The following is a 17464-nucleotide window of genomic DNA, read 5'->3' on the forward strand; positions in this document are numbered from 1 at the left end:
AGAGAATGCAAAAATATCCCATGGAAGTCGTAGTTATGTTGTTTACCTATCTAACGAGTTGTCACACGCTAAGATTCAATGCAAATCGGCCACATTATGGCCTTCCTACTAAAAAAGGGTCGAAAACGAGTAATGTCCTAAATTAACGAGGAGATTTTCTTAACCTCCATTTTGGCTGAATTTTTAGAGAATGCAAAAATATCCCATGGAAGTCGTAGTTATGTTGTTTACCTATCCAACGAATTGTCACATGCTAAGATTCAATACAAATCGGCCACTTTATGGCCTTCCTAGTAAAAATGGGTCGAAAACGAGCAATGTCCTAAATTAACGAGGATATTTTCTTAACCTCCATTTTGGCCGAATTTTTAGAGAATGCAAAAATATCCCATGGAAGTCGTAGTTATGTTGTTTACCTATCTAACAAGTTGTCACACGCTAAGATTCAATGCAAATCGGCCACATTATGGACTTCCTAGTAAAAAAGGGTCGAAAACGTGTAATGTCCCAAATTAACGAGGAGATTTTCTTAACCTCCATTTTGGCTGAATTTTTAGAGAATGCAAAAATATCCCATGGAAGTCGTAGCTATGTTGTTTACCTATCCAACGAATTGTCACATGCTAAGATTCAATACAAATCGGCCACCTTATGGCCTTCCTAGTAAAAAAGGGTCGAAAACGAGTAATGTCCTAAATTAACGAGGAGATTTTCTTAACCTCCATTTTGGCCGAATTTTTAGAGAATGCAAAAATATCCCATGGAAGTCGTAGTTATGTTGTTTACCTATCTAACAAGTTGTCACACGCTAAGATTCAATGCAAATCGGCCACATTATGGACTTCCTAGTAAAAAAGGGTCGAAAACGTGTAATGTCCCAAATTAACGAGGAGATTTTCTTAACCTCCATTTTGGCTGAATTTTTAGAGAATGCAAAAATATCCCATGGAAGTCGTAGTTATGTTGTTTACCTATCCAACGAATTGTCACATGCTAAGATTCAATACAAATCGGCCACCTTATGGCCTTCCTAGTAAAAAAGGGTCGAAAACGAGTAATGTCCTAAATTAACGAGGAGATTTTCTTAACCTCCATTTTGGCCGAATTTTTAGAGAATACAAAAATATCCCATGTAAGTCGTAGTTATGTTATTAACCTATCCAACGAATTGTCACATGCTAAGATTCAATCCAAATCGGCCACTTTATGGCCTTCCTAGTAAAAATGGGTCGAAAACGAGCAATGTCCTAAATTAACGAGGATATTTTCTTAACCTCCATTTTGGCCGAATTTTTAGAGAATGCAAAAATATCCCATGGAAGTCGTAGTTATGTTGTTTACCTATCTAACAAGTTGTCACACGCTAAGATTCAATGCAAATCGGCCACATTATGGCCTTCCTAGTAAAAAAGGGTCGAAAACGAGTAATGTCCCAAATTAACGAGGAGATTTTATTAACCTCCATTTTGGCTGAATTTTTAGAGAATGCAAAAATATCTCATGGAAGTCGTAGATATGTTGTTTACCTATCCAACGAATTGTCACATGCTAAGATTCAATTCAATACAAATCGGCCACTTTATTGCCTTCCTAGTAAAAATGGGTCGAAAACGAGTAATGTCCTAAATTAACGAGGAGATTTTCTTAACCTCCATTCTGGCCGAATTTTTAAAGAATGCAAAAATATCCCATGGAAGTCGTAGTTACGTTGTTTACCTATCCAACGAATTGTCACACGCTAAGATTCAATGCAAATCGGCCACATTATGGCCTTCCTACTAAAAAAAGGGTCGAAAACGAGTAATGTCCCAAATTAACGAGGAGATTTTCTTAACCTCCATTTTGGCTGAATTTTTAGAGAATGCAAAAATATCCCATGGAAGTCGTAGTTATGTTGTTTACCTATCCAACGAATTGTCACATGCTAAGATTCAATACAAATCGGCCACCTTATGGCCTTCCAAGTAAAAAAGGGTCGAAAACGAGTAATGTCCTAAATTAACGAGGAGATTTTCTTAACCTCCATTTTGGCCGAATTTTTAGAGAATACAAAAATATCCCATGTAAGTCGTAGTTATGTTATTAACCTATCCAACGAATTGTCACATGCTAAGATTCAATCCAAATCGGCCACTTTATGGCCTTCCTAGTAAAAATGGGTCGAAAACGAGCAATGTCCTAAATTAACGAGGATATTTTCTTAACCTCCATTTTGGCCGAATTTTTAGAGAATGCAAAAATATCCCATGGAAGTCGTAGTTATGTTATTAACCTATCCAACGAATTGTCACATGCTAAGATTCAATCCAAATCGGCCACTTTATGGCCTTCCTAGTAAAAATGGGTCGAAAACGAGCAATGTCCTAAATTAACGAGGATATTTTCTTAACCTCCATTTTGGCCGAATTTTTAGAGAATGCAAAAATATCCCATGGAAGTCGTAGTTATGTTGTTTACCTATCAAACGAGTTGTCACACGCTAAGATTCAATGCAAATCGGCCACATTATGGCCTTCCTAGTAAAAAAGGGTCGAAAACGAGTAATGTCCCAAATTAACGAGGAGATTTTATTAACCTCCATTTTGGCTGAATTTTTAGAGAATGCAAAAATATCTCATGGAAGTCGTAGATATGTTGTTTACCTATCCAACGAATTGTCACATGCTAAGATTCAATTCAATACAAATCGGCCACTTTATTGCCTTCCTAGTAAAAATGGGTCGAAAACGAGCAATGTCCTAAATTAACGAGGATATTTTCTTAACCTCCATTCTGGCCGAATTTTTAAAGAATGCAAAAATATCCCATGGAAGTCGTAGTTACGTTGTTTACCTATCCAACGAATTGTCACACGCTAAGATTCAATGCAAATCGGCCACATTATGGCCTTCCTACTAAAAAAAGGGTCGAAAACGAGTAATGTCCCAAATTAACGAGGAGATTTTCTTAACCTCCATTTTGGCTGAATTTTTAGAGAATGCAAAAATATCCCATGGAAGTCATAGTTATGTTGTTTACCTATCCAACGAATTGTCACATGCTAAGATTCAATACAAATCGGCCACTTTATGGCCTTCCTAGTAAAAATGTGTCGAAAACAAGCAATGTCCTAAATTAACGAGGAGATTTTCTTAACCTCCATTTTGGCCGAATTTTTAGAGAATGCAAAACTATCCCGTGGAAGTCGTAGTTATGTGGTTTACCTATCCGATGAATTGTCACACGCTAAGATTCAATGCAAATCGGCCACATTATGGCCTTCCTACTAAAAAAGGGTCGAAAACGAGTAATGTACCAAATTAACGAGGAGATTTTCTTAACCTCCATTTTGGCTGAATTTTTAGAGAATGCAAAAATATCCCATGGAAGTCATAGTTATGTTGTTTACCTATCCAACGAATTGTCACACGCTAAGATTCAATGCAAACCGGCCACTTTATGGCCTTCCTTCTAAAAAAGGGTCGAAAACGAGTAATGTCCTAAATTAACGAGGAGATTTTCTTAACCTCCATTTTGGCCGAATTTTTAGAGAATACAAAAATATCCCATGTAAGTCGTAGTTATGTTATTAACCTATCCAACGAATTGTCACATGCTAAGATTCAATCCAAATCGGCCACTTTATGGCCTTCCTAGTAAAAATGGGTCGAAAACGAGCAATGTCCTAAATTAACGAGGATATTTTCTTAACCTCCATTTTGGCCGAATTTTTAGAGAATGCAAAAATATCCCATGGAAGTCGTAGTTATGTTATTAACCTATCCAACGAATTGTCACATGCTAAGATTCAATCCAAATCGGCCACTTTATGGCCTTCCTAGTAAAAATGGGTCGAAAACGAGCAATGTCCTAAATTAACGAGGATATTTTCTTAACCTCCATTTTGGCCGAATTTTTAGAGAATGCAAAAATATCCCATGGAAGTCGTAGTTATGTTGTTTACCTATCAAACGAGTTGTCACACGCTAAGATTCAATGCAAATCGGCCACATTATGGCCTTCCTAGTAAAAAAGGGTCGAAAACGAGTAATGTCCCAAATTAACGAGGAGATTTTATTAACCTCCATTTTGGCTGAATTTTTAGAGAATGCAAAAATATCTCATGGAAGTCGTAGATATGTTGTTTACCTATCCAACGAATTGTCACATGCTAAGATTCAATTCAATACAAATCGGCCACTTTATTGCCTTCCTAGTAAAAATGGGTCGAAAACGAGCAATGTCCTAAATTAACGAGGATATTTTCTTAACCTCCATTCTGGCCGAATTTTTAAAGAATGCAAAAATATCCCATGGAAGTCGTAGTTATGTTGTTTACCTATCCAACGAATTGTCACACGCTAAGATTCAATGCAAATCGGCCACATTATGGCCTTCCTACTAAAAAAAGGGTCGAAAACGAGTAATGTCCCAAATTAACGAGGAGATTTTCTTAACCTCCATTTTGGCTGAATTTTTAGAGAATGCAAAAATATCCCATGGAAGTCATAGTTATGTTGTTTACCTATCCAACGAATTGTCACATGCTAAGATTCAATACAAATCGGCCACTTTATGGCCTTCCTAGTAAAAATGTGTCGAAAACAAGCAATGTCCTAAATTAACGAGGAGATTTTCTTAACCTCCATTTTGGCCGAATTTTTAGAGAATGCAAAACTATCCCGTGGAAGTCGTAGTTATGTGGTTTACCTATCCGATGAATTGTCACACGCTAAGATTCAATGCAAATCGGCCACATTATGGCCTTCCTACTAAAAAAGGGTCGAAAACGAGTAATGTACCAAATTAACGAGGAGATTTTCTTAACCTCCATTTTGGCTGAATTTTTAGAGAATGCAAAAATATCCCATGGAAGTCATAGTTATGTTGTTTACCTATCCAACGAATTGTCACACGCTAAGATTCAATGCAAACCGGCCACTTTATGGCCTTCCTTCTAAAAAAGGGTCGAAAACGAGTAATGTCCTAAATTAACGAGGGGATTTTCTTAACCTCCATTTTGGCTGAATTTTTAGAGAATGCAAAAATATCCCATGGAAGTCGTAGTTATGTTGTTTACCTATCCAACAAATTGTCACACGCTAAGATTCAATGCAAATCGGCCACATTATGGCCTTCCTACTAAAAAAAGGGTCGAAAACGAGTAATGTCCCAAATTAACGAGGAGATTTTCTTAACCTCCATTTTGGCTGAATTTTTAGAGAATGCAAAAATATCCCATGGAAGTCATAGTTATGTTGTTTACCTATCCAACGAATTGTCACATGCTAAGATTCAATACAAATCGGCCACTTTATGGCCTTCCTAGTAAAAATGTGTCGAAAACAAGCAATGTCCTAAATTAACGAGGAGATTTTCTTAACCTCCATTTTGGCCGAATTTTTAGAGAATGCAAAACTATCCCGTGGAAGTCGTAGTTATGTGGTTTACCTATCCGATGAATTGTCACACGCTAAGATTCAATGCAAATCGGCCACATTATGGCCTTCCTACTAAAAAAGGGTCGAAAACGAGTAATGTACCAAATTAACGAGGAGATTTTCTTAACCTCCATTTTGGCTGAATTTTTAGAGAATGCAAAAATATCCCATGGAAGTCATAGTTATGTTGTTTACCTATCCAACGAATTGTCACACGCTAAGATTCAATGCAAACCGGCCACTTTATGGCCTTCCTTCTAAAAAAGGGTCGAAAACGAGTAATGTCCTAAATTAACGAGGGGATTTTCTTAACCTCCATTTTGGCTGAATTTTTAGAGAATGCAAAAATATCCCATGGAAGTCGTAGTTATGTTGTTTACCTATCCAACAAATTGTCACACGCTAAGATTCAATGCAAATCGGCCACATTATGGCCTTCCTACTAAAAAAGGGTCGAAAACGAGTAATGTCCCAAATTAATGAGGATATTTTCTTAACCCCCATTTTGGCTGAATTTTTAGAGAATGCAAAAATATCCCATGGAAGTCGTAGTTATGTTGTTAACCTATCCAACGAATTGTCACATGCTAAGATTCAATACAAATCGGCCACTTTATGGCCTTCCTAGTAAAAATGGGTCGAAAACGAGCAATGTCCTAAATTAACGAGGATATTTTCTTAACCTCCATTTTGGCCGAATTTTTAGAGAATGCAAAAATATCCCATGGAAGTCGTAGTTATGTTGTTTACCTATCTAACAAGTTGTCACACGCTAAGATTCAATGCAAATCGGCCACATTATGGCCTTCCTAGTAAAAAAGGGTCGAAAATGTGTAATGTCCCAAATTAACGAGGAGATTTTCTTAACCTCCATTTTGGCTGAATTTTTAGAGAATGCAAAAATATCCCATGGAAGTCGTAGTTATGTTGTTTACCTATCGAACGAATTGTCACATGCTAAGATTCAATACAAATCGGCCACTTTATGGCCTTCCTAGTAAAAATGGGTCGAAAACGAGCAATGTCCTAAATTAACGAGGATATTTTCTTAACCTCCATTTTGGCCGAATTTTTAGAGAATGCAAAAATATCCCATGGAAGTCGTAGTTATGTTGTTTACCTATCTAACAAGTTGTCACACGCTAAGATTCAATGCAAATCGGCCACATTATGGCCTTCCTAGTAAAAAAGGGTCGAAAATGTGTAATGTCCCAAATTAACGAGGAGATTTTCTTAACCTCCATTTTGGCTGAATTTTTAGAGAATGCAAAAATATCTCATGGAAGTCGTAGATATGTTGTTTACCTATCCAACGAATTGTCACATGCTAAGATTCAATTCAATACAAATCGGCCACTTTATTGCCTTCCTAGTAAAAAAGGGTCGAAAACGAGTAATGTCCTAAATTAACGAGGAGATTTTCTTAACCTCCATTTTGGCCGAATTTTTAGAGAATAGAAAAATATCCCATGTAAGTCGTAGTTATGTTATTAACCTATCCAACGAATTGTCACATGCTAAGATTCAATACAAATCGGCCACTTTATGGCCTTCCTAGTAAAAATGGGTCGAAAACGAGCAATGTCCTAAATTAACGAGGATATTTTCTTAACCTCCATTTTGGCCGAATTTTTAGAGAATGCAAAAATATCCCATGGAAGTCGTAGTTATGTTGTTTACCTATCTAACAAGTTGTCACACGCTAAGATTCAATGCAAATCGGCCACATTATGGACTTCCTAGTAAAAAAGGGTCGAAAACGTGTAATGTCCCAAATTAACGAGGAGATTTTCTTAACCTCCATTTTGGCTGAATTTTTAGAGAATGCAAAAATATCCCATGGAAGTCGTAGTTATGTTGTTTACCTATCCAACGAATTGTCACATGCTAAGATTCAATACAAATCGGCCACTTTATGGCCTTCCTAGTAAAAAAGGGTCGAAAACGAGTAATGTCCTAAATTAACGAGGAGATTTTCTTAACCTCCATTTTGGCCAAATTTTTAGAGAATGCAAAACTATCCCGTGGAAGTCGTAGTTATGTGGTTTACCTATCCGATGAATTGTCACACGCTAAGATTCAATGCAAATCGGCCACATTATGGCCTTCCTACTAAAAAAGGGTCGAAAACGAGTAATGTACCAAATTAACGAGGAGATTTTCTTAACCTCCATTTTGGCTGAATTTTTAGAGAATGCAAAAATATCCCATGGAAGTCATAGTTATGTTGTTTACCTATCCAACGAATTGTCACACGCTAAGATTCAATGCAAACCGGCCACTTTATGGCCTTCCTTCTAAAAAAGGGTCGAAAACGAGTAATGTCCTAAATTAACGAGGGGATTTTCTTAACCTCCATTTTGGCTGAATTTTTAGAGAATGCAAAAATATCCCATGGAAGTCGTAGTTATGTTGTTTACCTATCCAACAAATTGTCACACGCTAAGATTCAATGCAAATCGGCCACATTATGGCCTTCCTACTAAAAAAGGGTCGAAAACGAGTAATGTCCCAAATTAATGAGGATATTTTCTTAACCCCCATTTTGGCTGAATTTTTAGAGAATGCAAAAATATCCCATGGAAGTCGTAGTTATGTTGTTAACCTATCCAACGAATTGTCACATGCTAAGATTCAATACAAATCGGCCACTTTATGGCCTTCCTAGTAAAAATGGGTCGAAAACGAGCAATGTCCTAAATTAACGAGGATATTTTCTTAACCTCCATTTTGGCCGAATTTTTAGAGAATGCAAAAATATCCCATGGAAGTCGTAGTTATGTTGTTTACCTATCTAACAAGTTGTCACACGCTAAGATTCAATGCAAATCGGCCACATTATGGCCTTCCTAGTAAAAAAGGGTCGAAAATGTGTAATGTCCCAAATTAACGAGGAGATTTTCTTAACCTCCATTTTGGCTGAATTTTTAGAGAATGCAAAAATATCCCATGGAAGTCGTAGTTATGTTGTTTACCTATCGAACGAATTGTCACATGCTAAGATTCAATACAAATCGGCCACTTTATGGCCTTCCTAGTAAAAAAGGGTCGAAAACGAGTAATGTCCTAAATTAACGAGGAGATTTTCTTAACCTCCATTTTGGCCGAATTTTTAGAGAATACAAAAATATCCCATGTAAGTCGTAGTTATGTTATTAACCTATCCAACGAATTGTCACATGCTAAGATTCAATCCAAATCCGCCACTTTATGGCCTTATTAGTAAAAATGGGTCGAAAACGAGCAATGTCCTAAATTAACGAGGATATTTTCTTAACCTCCATTTTGGCAGAATTTTTAGAGAATGCAAAAATATCCCATGGAAGTCGTAGTTATGTTGTTTACCTATCTAACGAGTTGTCACACGCTAAGATTCAATGCAAATCGGCCACATTATGGCCTTCCTAGTAAAAAAGGGTCGAAAACGAGTAATGTCCCAAATTAACGAGGAGATTTTATTAACCTCCATTTTGGCTGAATTTTTAGAGAATGCAAAAATATCTCATGGAAGTCGTAGATATGTTGTTTACCTATCCAACGAATTGTCACATGCTAAGATTCAATTCAATACAAATCGGCCACTTTATTGCCTTCCTAGTAAAAAAGGGTCGAAAACGAGTAATGTCCTAAATTAACGAGGAGATTTTCTTAACCTCCATTTTGGCCGAATTTTTAGAGAATACAAAAATATCCCATGTAAGTCGTAGTTATGTTATTAACCTATCCAACGAATTGTCACATGCTAAGATTCAATACAAATCGGCCACTTTATGGCCTTCCTAGTAAAAATGGGTCGAAAACGAGCAATGTCCTAAATTAACGAGGATATTTTCTTAACCTCCATTTTGGCCGAATTTTTAGAGAATGCAAAAATATCCCATTGAAGTCGTAGTTATGTTGTTTACCTATCTAACGAGTTGTCACACGCTAAGATTCAATGCAAATCGGCCACATTATGGCCTTCCTACTAAAAAAGGGTCGAAAACGTGTAATGTCCCAAATTAACGAGGAGATTTTCTTAACCTCCATTTTGGCTGAATTTTTAGAGAATGCAAAAATATCCCATGGAAGTCGTAGTTATGTTGTTTACCTATCCAACGAATTGTCACATGCTAAGATTCAATACAAATCGGCCACTTTATGGCCTTCCTAGTAAAAATGGGTTGAAAACGAGCAATGTCCTAAATTAACGAGGATATTTTCTTAACCTCCATTTTGGCCGAATTTTTAGAGAATGCAAAAATATCCCATGGAAGTCGTAGTTATGTTGTTTACCTATCTAACAAGTTGTCACACGCTAAGATTCAATGCAAATCGGCCACATTATGGACTTCCTAGTAAAAAAGGGTCGAAAACGTGTAATGTCCCAAATTAACGAGGAGATTTTCTTAACCTCCATTTTGGCTGAATTTTTAGAGAATGCAAAAATATCCCATGGAAGTCGTAGCTATGTTGTTTACCTATCCAACGAATTGTCACATGCTAAGATTCAATACAAATCGGCCACCTTATGGCCTTCCTAGTAAAAAAGGGTCGAAAACGAGTAATGTCCTAAATTAACGAGGAGATTTTCTTAACCTCCATTTTGGCCGAATTTTTAGAGAATGCAAAAATATCCCATGGAAGTCGTAGTTATGTTGTTTACCTATCTAACAAGTTGTCACACGCTAAGATTCAATGCAAATCGGCCACATTATGGACTTCCTAGTAAAAAAGGGTCGAAAACGTGTAATGTCCCAAATTAACGAGGAGATTTTCTTAACCTCCATTTTGGCTGAATTTTTAGAGAATGCAAAAATATCCCATGGAAGTCGTAGTTATGTTGTTTACCTATCCAACGAATTGTCACATGCTAAGATTCAATACAAATCGGCCACCTTATGGCCTTCCTAGTAAAAAAGGGTCGAAAACGAGTAATGTCCTAAATTAACGAGGAGATTTTCTTAACCTCCATTTTGGCCGAATTTTTAGAGAATACAAAAATATCCCATGTAAGTCGTAGTTATGTTATTAACCTATCCAACGAATTGTCACATGCTAAGATTCAATCCAAATCGGCCACTTTATGGCCTTCCTAGTAAAAATGGGTCGAAAACGAGCAATGTCCTAAATTAACGAGGATATTTTCTTAACCTCCATTTTGGCCGAATTTTTAGAGAATGCAAACATATCCCATGGAAGTCGTAGTTATGTTGTTTACCTATCAAACGAGTTGTCACACGCTAAGATTCAATGCAAATCGGCCACATTATGGCCTTCCTAGTAAAAAAGGGTCGAAAACGAGTAATGTCCCAAATTAACGAGGAGATTTTATTAACCTCCATTTTGGCTGAATTTTTAGAGAATGCAAAAATATCTCATGGAAGTCGTAGATATGTTGTTTACCTATCCAACGAATTGTCACATGCTAAGATTCAATTCAATACAAATCGGCCACTTTATTGCCTTCCTAGTAAAAATGGGTCGAAAACGAGTAATGTCCTAAATTAACGAGGAGATTTTCTTAACCTCCATTCTGGCCGAATTTTTAAAGAATGCAAAAATATCCCATGGAAGTCGTAGTTACGTTGTTTACCTATCCAACGAATTGTCACACGCTAAGATTCAATGCAAATCGGCCACATTATGGCCTTCCTACTAAAAAAAGGGTCGAAAACGAGTAATGTCCCAAATTAACGAGGAGATTTTCTTAACCTCCATTTTGGCTGAATTTTTAGAGAATGCAAAAATATCCCATGGAAGTCATAGTTATGTTGTTTACCTATCCAACGAATTGTCACATGCTAAGATTCAATACAAATCGGCCACTTTATGGCCTTCCTAGTAAAAATGTGTCGAAAACAAGCAATGTCCTAAATTAACGAGGAGATTTTCTTAACCTCCATTTTGGCCGAATTTTTAGAGAATGCAAAACTATCCCGTGGAAGTCATAGTTATGTGGTTTACCTATCCGATGAATTGTCACACGCTAAGATTCAATGCAAATCGGCCACATTATGGCCTTCCTACTAAAAAAGGGTCGAAAACGAGTAATGTACCAAATTAACGAGGAGATTTTCTTAACCTCCATTTTGGCTGAATTTTTAGAGAATGCAAAAATATCCCATGGAAGTCATAGTTATGTTGTTTACCTATCCAACGAATTGTCACATGCTAAGATTCAATACAAATCGGCCACTTTATGGCCTTCCTAGTAAAAATGTGTCGAAAACAAGCAATGTCCTAAATTAACGAGGAGATTTTCTTAACCTCCATTTTGGCCGAATTTTTAGAGAATGCAAAACTATCCCGTGGAAGTCGTAGTTATGTGGTTTACCTATCCGATGAATTGTCACACGCTAAGATTCAATGCAAATCGGCCACATTATGGCCTTCCTACTAAAAAAGGGTCGAAAACGAGTAATGTACCAAATTAACGAGGAGATTTTCTTAACCTCCATTTTGGCTGAATTTTTAGAGAATGCAAAAATATCCCATGGAAGTCATAGTTATGTTGTTTACCTATCCAACGAATTGTCACACGCTAAGATTCAATGCAAACCGGCCACTTTATGCCCTTCCTTCTAAAAAAGGGTCGAAAACGAGTAATGTCCTAAATTAACGAGGGGATTTTCTTAACCTCCATTTTGGCTGAATTTTTAGAGAATGCAAAAATATCCCATGGAAGTCGTAGTTATGTTGTTTACCTATCCAACAAATTGTCACACGCTAAGATTCAATGCAAATCGGCCACATTATGGCCTTCCTACTAAAAAAGGGTCGAAAACGAGTAATGTCCCAAATTAATGAGGATATTTTCTTAACCCCCATTTTGGCTGAATTTTTAGAGAATGCAAAAATATCCCATGGAAGTCGTAGTTATGTTGTTAACCTATCCAACGAATTGTCACATGCTAAGATTCAATACAAATCGGCCACTTTATGGCCTTCCTAGTAAAAATGGGTCGAAAACGAGCAATGTCCTAAATTAACGAGGATATTTTCTTAACCTCCATTTTGGCCGAATTTTTAGAGAATGCAAAAATATCCCATGGAAGTCGTAGTTATGTTGTTTACCTATCTAACGAGTTGTCACACGCTAAGATTCAATGCAAATCGGCCACATTATGGCCTTCCTACTAAAAAAGGGTCGAAAACGTGTAATGTCCCAAATTAACGAGGAGATTTTCTTAACCTCCATTTTGGCTGAATTTTTAGAGAATGCTAAAATATCCCATGGAAGTCGTAGTTATGTTGTTTACCTATCCAACGAATTGTCACATGCTAAGATTCAATACAAATCGGCCACTTTATGGCCTTCCTAGTAAAAATGGGTTGAAAACGAGCAATGTCCTAAATTAACGAGGATATTTTCTTAACCTCCATTTTGGCCGAATTTTTAGAGAATGCAAAAATATCCCATGGAAGTCGTAGTTATGTTGTTTACCTATCTAACAAGTTGTCACACGCTAAGATTCAATGCAAATCGGCCACATTATGGACTTCCTAGTAAAAAAGGGTCGAAAACGTGTAATGTCCCAAATTAACGAGGAGATTTTCTTAACCTCCATTTTGGCTGAATTTTTAGAGAATGCAAAAATATCCCATGGAAGTCGTAGCTATGTTGTTTACCTATCCAACGAATTGTCACATGCTAAGATTCAATACAAATCGGCCACCTTATGGCCTTCCTAGTAAAAAAGGGTCGAAAACGAGTAATGTCCTAAATTAACGAGGAGATTTTCTTAACCTCCATTTTGGCCGAATTTTTAGAGAATGCAAAAATATCCCATGGAAGTCGTAGTTATGTTGTTTACCTATCTAACAAGTTGTCACACGCTAAGATTCAATGCAAATCGGCCACATTATGGACTTCCTAGTAAAAAAGGGTCGAAAACGTGTAATGTCCCAAATTAACGAGGAGATTTTCTTAACCTCCATTTTGGCTGAATTTTTAGAGAATGCAAAAATATCCCATGGAAGTCGTAGTTATGTTGTTTACCTATCCAACGAATTGTCACATGCTAAGATTCAATACAAATCGGCCACCTTATGGCCTTCCTAGTAAAAAAGGGTCGAAAACGAGTAATGTCCTAAATTAACGAGGAGATTTTCTTAACCTCCATTTTGGCCGAATTTTTAGAGAATACAAAAATATCCCATGTAAGTCGTAGTTATGTTATTAACCTATCCAACGAATTGTCACATGCTAAGATTCAATCCAAATCGGCCACTTTATGACCTTCCTAGTAAAAATGGGTCGAAAACGAGTAATGTCCTAAATTAACGAGGAGATTTTCTTAACCTCCATTCTGGCCGAATTTTTAAAGAATGCAAAAATATCCCATGGAAGTCATAGTTACGTTGTTTACCTATCCAACGAATTGTCACACGCTAAGATTCAATGCAAATCGGCCACATTATGGCCTTCCTACTAAAAAAAGGGTCGAAAACGAGTAATGTCCCAAATTAACGAGGAGATTTTCTTAACCTCCATTTTGGCTGAATTTTTAGAGAATGCAAAAATATCCCATGGAAGTCATAGTTATGTTGTTTACCTATCCAACGAATTGTCACATGCTAAGATTCAATACAAATCGGCCACTTTATGGCCTTCCTAGTAAAAATGTGTCGAAAACAAGCAATGTCCTAAATTAACGAGGAGATTTTCTTAACCTCCATTTTGGCCGAATTTTTAGAGAATGCAAAACTATCCCGTGGAAGTCATAGTTATGTGGTTTACCTATCCGATGAATTGTCACACGCTAAGATTCAATGCAAATCGGCCACATTATGGCCTTCCTACTAAAAAAGGGTCGAAAACGAGTAATGTACCAAATTAACGAGGAGATTTTCTTAACCTCCATTTTGGCTGAATTTTTAGAGAATGCAAAAATATCCCATGGAAGTCATAGTTATGTTGTTTACCTATCCAACGAATTGTCACACGCTAAGATTCAATGCAAACCGGCCACTTTATGGCCTTCCTTCTAAAAAAGGGTCGAAAACGAGTAATGTCCTAAATTAACGAGGGGATTTTCTTAACCTCCATTTTGGCTGAATTTTTAGAGAATGCAAAAATATCCCATGGAAGTCGTAGTTATGTTGTTTACCTATCCAACAAATTGTCACACGCTAAGATTCAATGCAAATCGGCCACATTATGGCCTTCCTACTAAAAAAGGGTCGAAAACGAGTAATGTCCCAAATTAATGAGGATATTTTCTTAACCCCCATTTTGGCTGAATTTTTAGAGAATGCAAAAATATCCCATGGAAGTCGTAGTTATGTTGTTAACCTATCCAACGAATTGTCACATGCTAAGATTCAATACAAATCGGCCACTTTATGGCCTTCCTAGTAAAAATGGGTCGAAAACGAGCAATGTCCTAAATTAACGAGGATATTTTCTTAACCTCCATTTTGGCCGAATTTTTAGAGAATGCAAAAATATCCCATGGAAGTCGTAGTTATGTTGTTTACCTACCTAACAAGTTGTCACACGCTAAGATTCAATGCAAATCGGCCACATTATGGCCTTCCTAGTAAAAAAGGGTCGAAAATGTGTAATGTCCCAAATTAACGAGGAGATTTTCTTAACCTCCATTTTGGCTGAATTTTTAGAGAATGCAAAAATATCCCATGGAAGTCGTAGTTATGTTGTTTACCTATCGAACGAATTGTCACATGCTAAGATTCAATACAAATCGGCCACTTTATGGCCTTCCTAGTAAAAAAGGGTCGAAAACGAGTAATGTCCTAAATTAACGAGGAGATTTTCTTAACCTCCATTTTGGCCGAATTTTTAGAGAATACAAAAATATCCCATGTAAGTCGTAGTTATGTTATTAACCTATCCAACGAATTGTCACATGCTAAGATTCAATCCAAATCCGCCACTTTATGGCCTTATTAGTAAAAATGGGTCGAAAACGAGCAATGTCCTAAATTAACGAGGATATTTTCTTAACCTCCATTTTGGCCGAATTTTTAGAGAATGCAAAAATATTCCATGGAAGTCGTAGTTATGTTGTTTACCTATCTAACGAGTTGTCACACGCTAAGATTCAATGCAAATCGGCCACATTATGGCCTTCCTAGTAAAAAAGGGTCGAAAACGAGTAATGTCCCAAATTAACGAGGAGATTTTATTAACCTCCATTTTGGCTGAATTTTTAGAGAATGCAAAAATATCTCATGGAAGTCGTAGATATGTTGTTTACCTATCCAACGAATTGTCACATGCTAAGATTCAATTCAATACAAATCGGCCACTTTATTGCCTTCCTAGTAAAAAAGGGTCGAAAACGAGTAATGTCCTAAATTAACGAGGAGATTTTCTTAACCTCCATTTTGGCCGAATTTTTAGAGAATACAAAAATATCCCATGTAAGTCGTAGTTATGTTATTAACCTATCCAACGAATTGTCACATGCTAAGATTCAATACAAATCGGCCACTTTATGGCCTTCCTAGTAAAAATGGGTCGAAAACGAGCAATGTCCTAAATTAACGAGGATATTTTCTTAACCTCCATTTTGGCCGAATTTTTAGAGAATGCAAAAATATCCCATGGAAGTCGTAGTTATGTTGTTTACCTATCTAACAAGTTGTCACACGCTAAGATTCAATGCAAATCGGCCACATTATGGACTTCCTAGTAAAAAAGGGTCGAAAACGTGTAATGTCCCAAATTAACGAGGAGATTTTCTTAACCTCCATTTTGGCTGAATTTTTAGAGAATGCAAAAATATCCCATGGAAGTCGTAGTTATGTTGTTTACCTATCCAACGAATTGTCACATGCTAAGATTCAATACAAATCGGCCACTTTATGGCCTTCCTAGTAAAAAAGGGTCGAAAACGAGTAACGTCCTAAATTAACGAGGAGATTTTCTTAACCTCCATTTTGGCCGAATTTTTAGAGAATACAAAAATATCCCATGTAAGTCGTAGTTATGTTATTAACCTATCCAACGAATTGTCACATGCAAAGATTCAATCCAAATCGGCCACTTTATTGCCTTCCTAGTAAAAATGGGTCGAAAACGAGCAATGTCCTAAATTAACGAGGATATTTTCTTAACCTCCATTTTGGCCGAATTTTTAGAGAATGCAAAAATATCCCATGGAAGTCGTAGTTATGTTGTTTACCTATCTAACGAGTTGTCACACGCTAAGATTCAATGCAAATCGGCCACATTATGGCCTTCCTAGTAAAAAAGGGTCGAAAACGAGGAATGTCCCAAATTAACGAGGAGATTTTATTAACCTCCATTTTGGCTGAATTTTTAGAGAATGCAAAAATATCTCATGTAAGTCGTAGTTATGTTATTAACCTATCCAACGAATTGTCACATGCTAAGATTCAATTCAATACAAATCGGCCACTTTATTGCCTTCCTAGTAAAAATGGGTCGAAAACGAGTAATGTCCTAAATTAACGAGGAGATTTTCTTAACCTCCATTTTGGCCGAATTTTTAGAGAATACAAAAATATCCCATGTAAGTCGTAGTTATGTTATTAACCTATCCAACGAATTGTCACATGCTAAGATTCAATACAAATCGGCCACTTTATGGCCTTCCTAGTAAAAATGGGTCGAAAACGAGCAATGTCCTAAATTAACGAGGATATTTTCTTAACCTCCATTTTGGCCGAATTTTTAGAGAATGCAAAAATATCCCATGGAAGTCATAGTTATGTTGTTTACCTATCCAAAGAATTGTCACATGCTAAGATTCAATACAAATCGGCCACTTTATGGCCTTCCTAGTAAAAATGTGTCGAAAACAAGCAATGTCCTAAATTAACGAGGAGATTTTCTTAACCTCCATTTTGGCCGAATTTTTAGAGAATGCAAAAATATCCCATGGAAGTCGTAGTTATGTTGTTTACCTATCCGATGAATTGTCACACGCTAAGATTCAATGCAAATCGGCCACATTATGGCCTTCCTACTAAAAAAGGGTCGAAAACGAGTAATGTACCAAATTAACGAGGAGATTTTCTTAACCTCCATTTTGGCTGAATTTTTAGAGAATGCAAAAATATCCCATGGAAGT

This window comes from Medicago sativa, chromosome 8 (genome assembly GCF_051527215.1).
Source record: "Medicago sativa cultivar Bolivia chromosome 8, Bolivia_mono, whole genome shotgun sequence".
NCBI classification, from domain to species: Eukaryota; Viridiplantae; Streptophyta; class Magnoliopsida; order Fabales; family Fabaceae; genus Medicago; species Medicago sativa.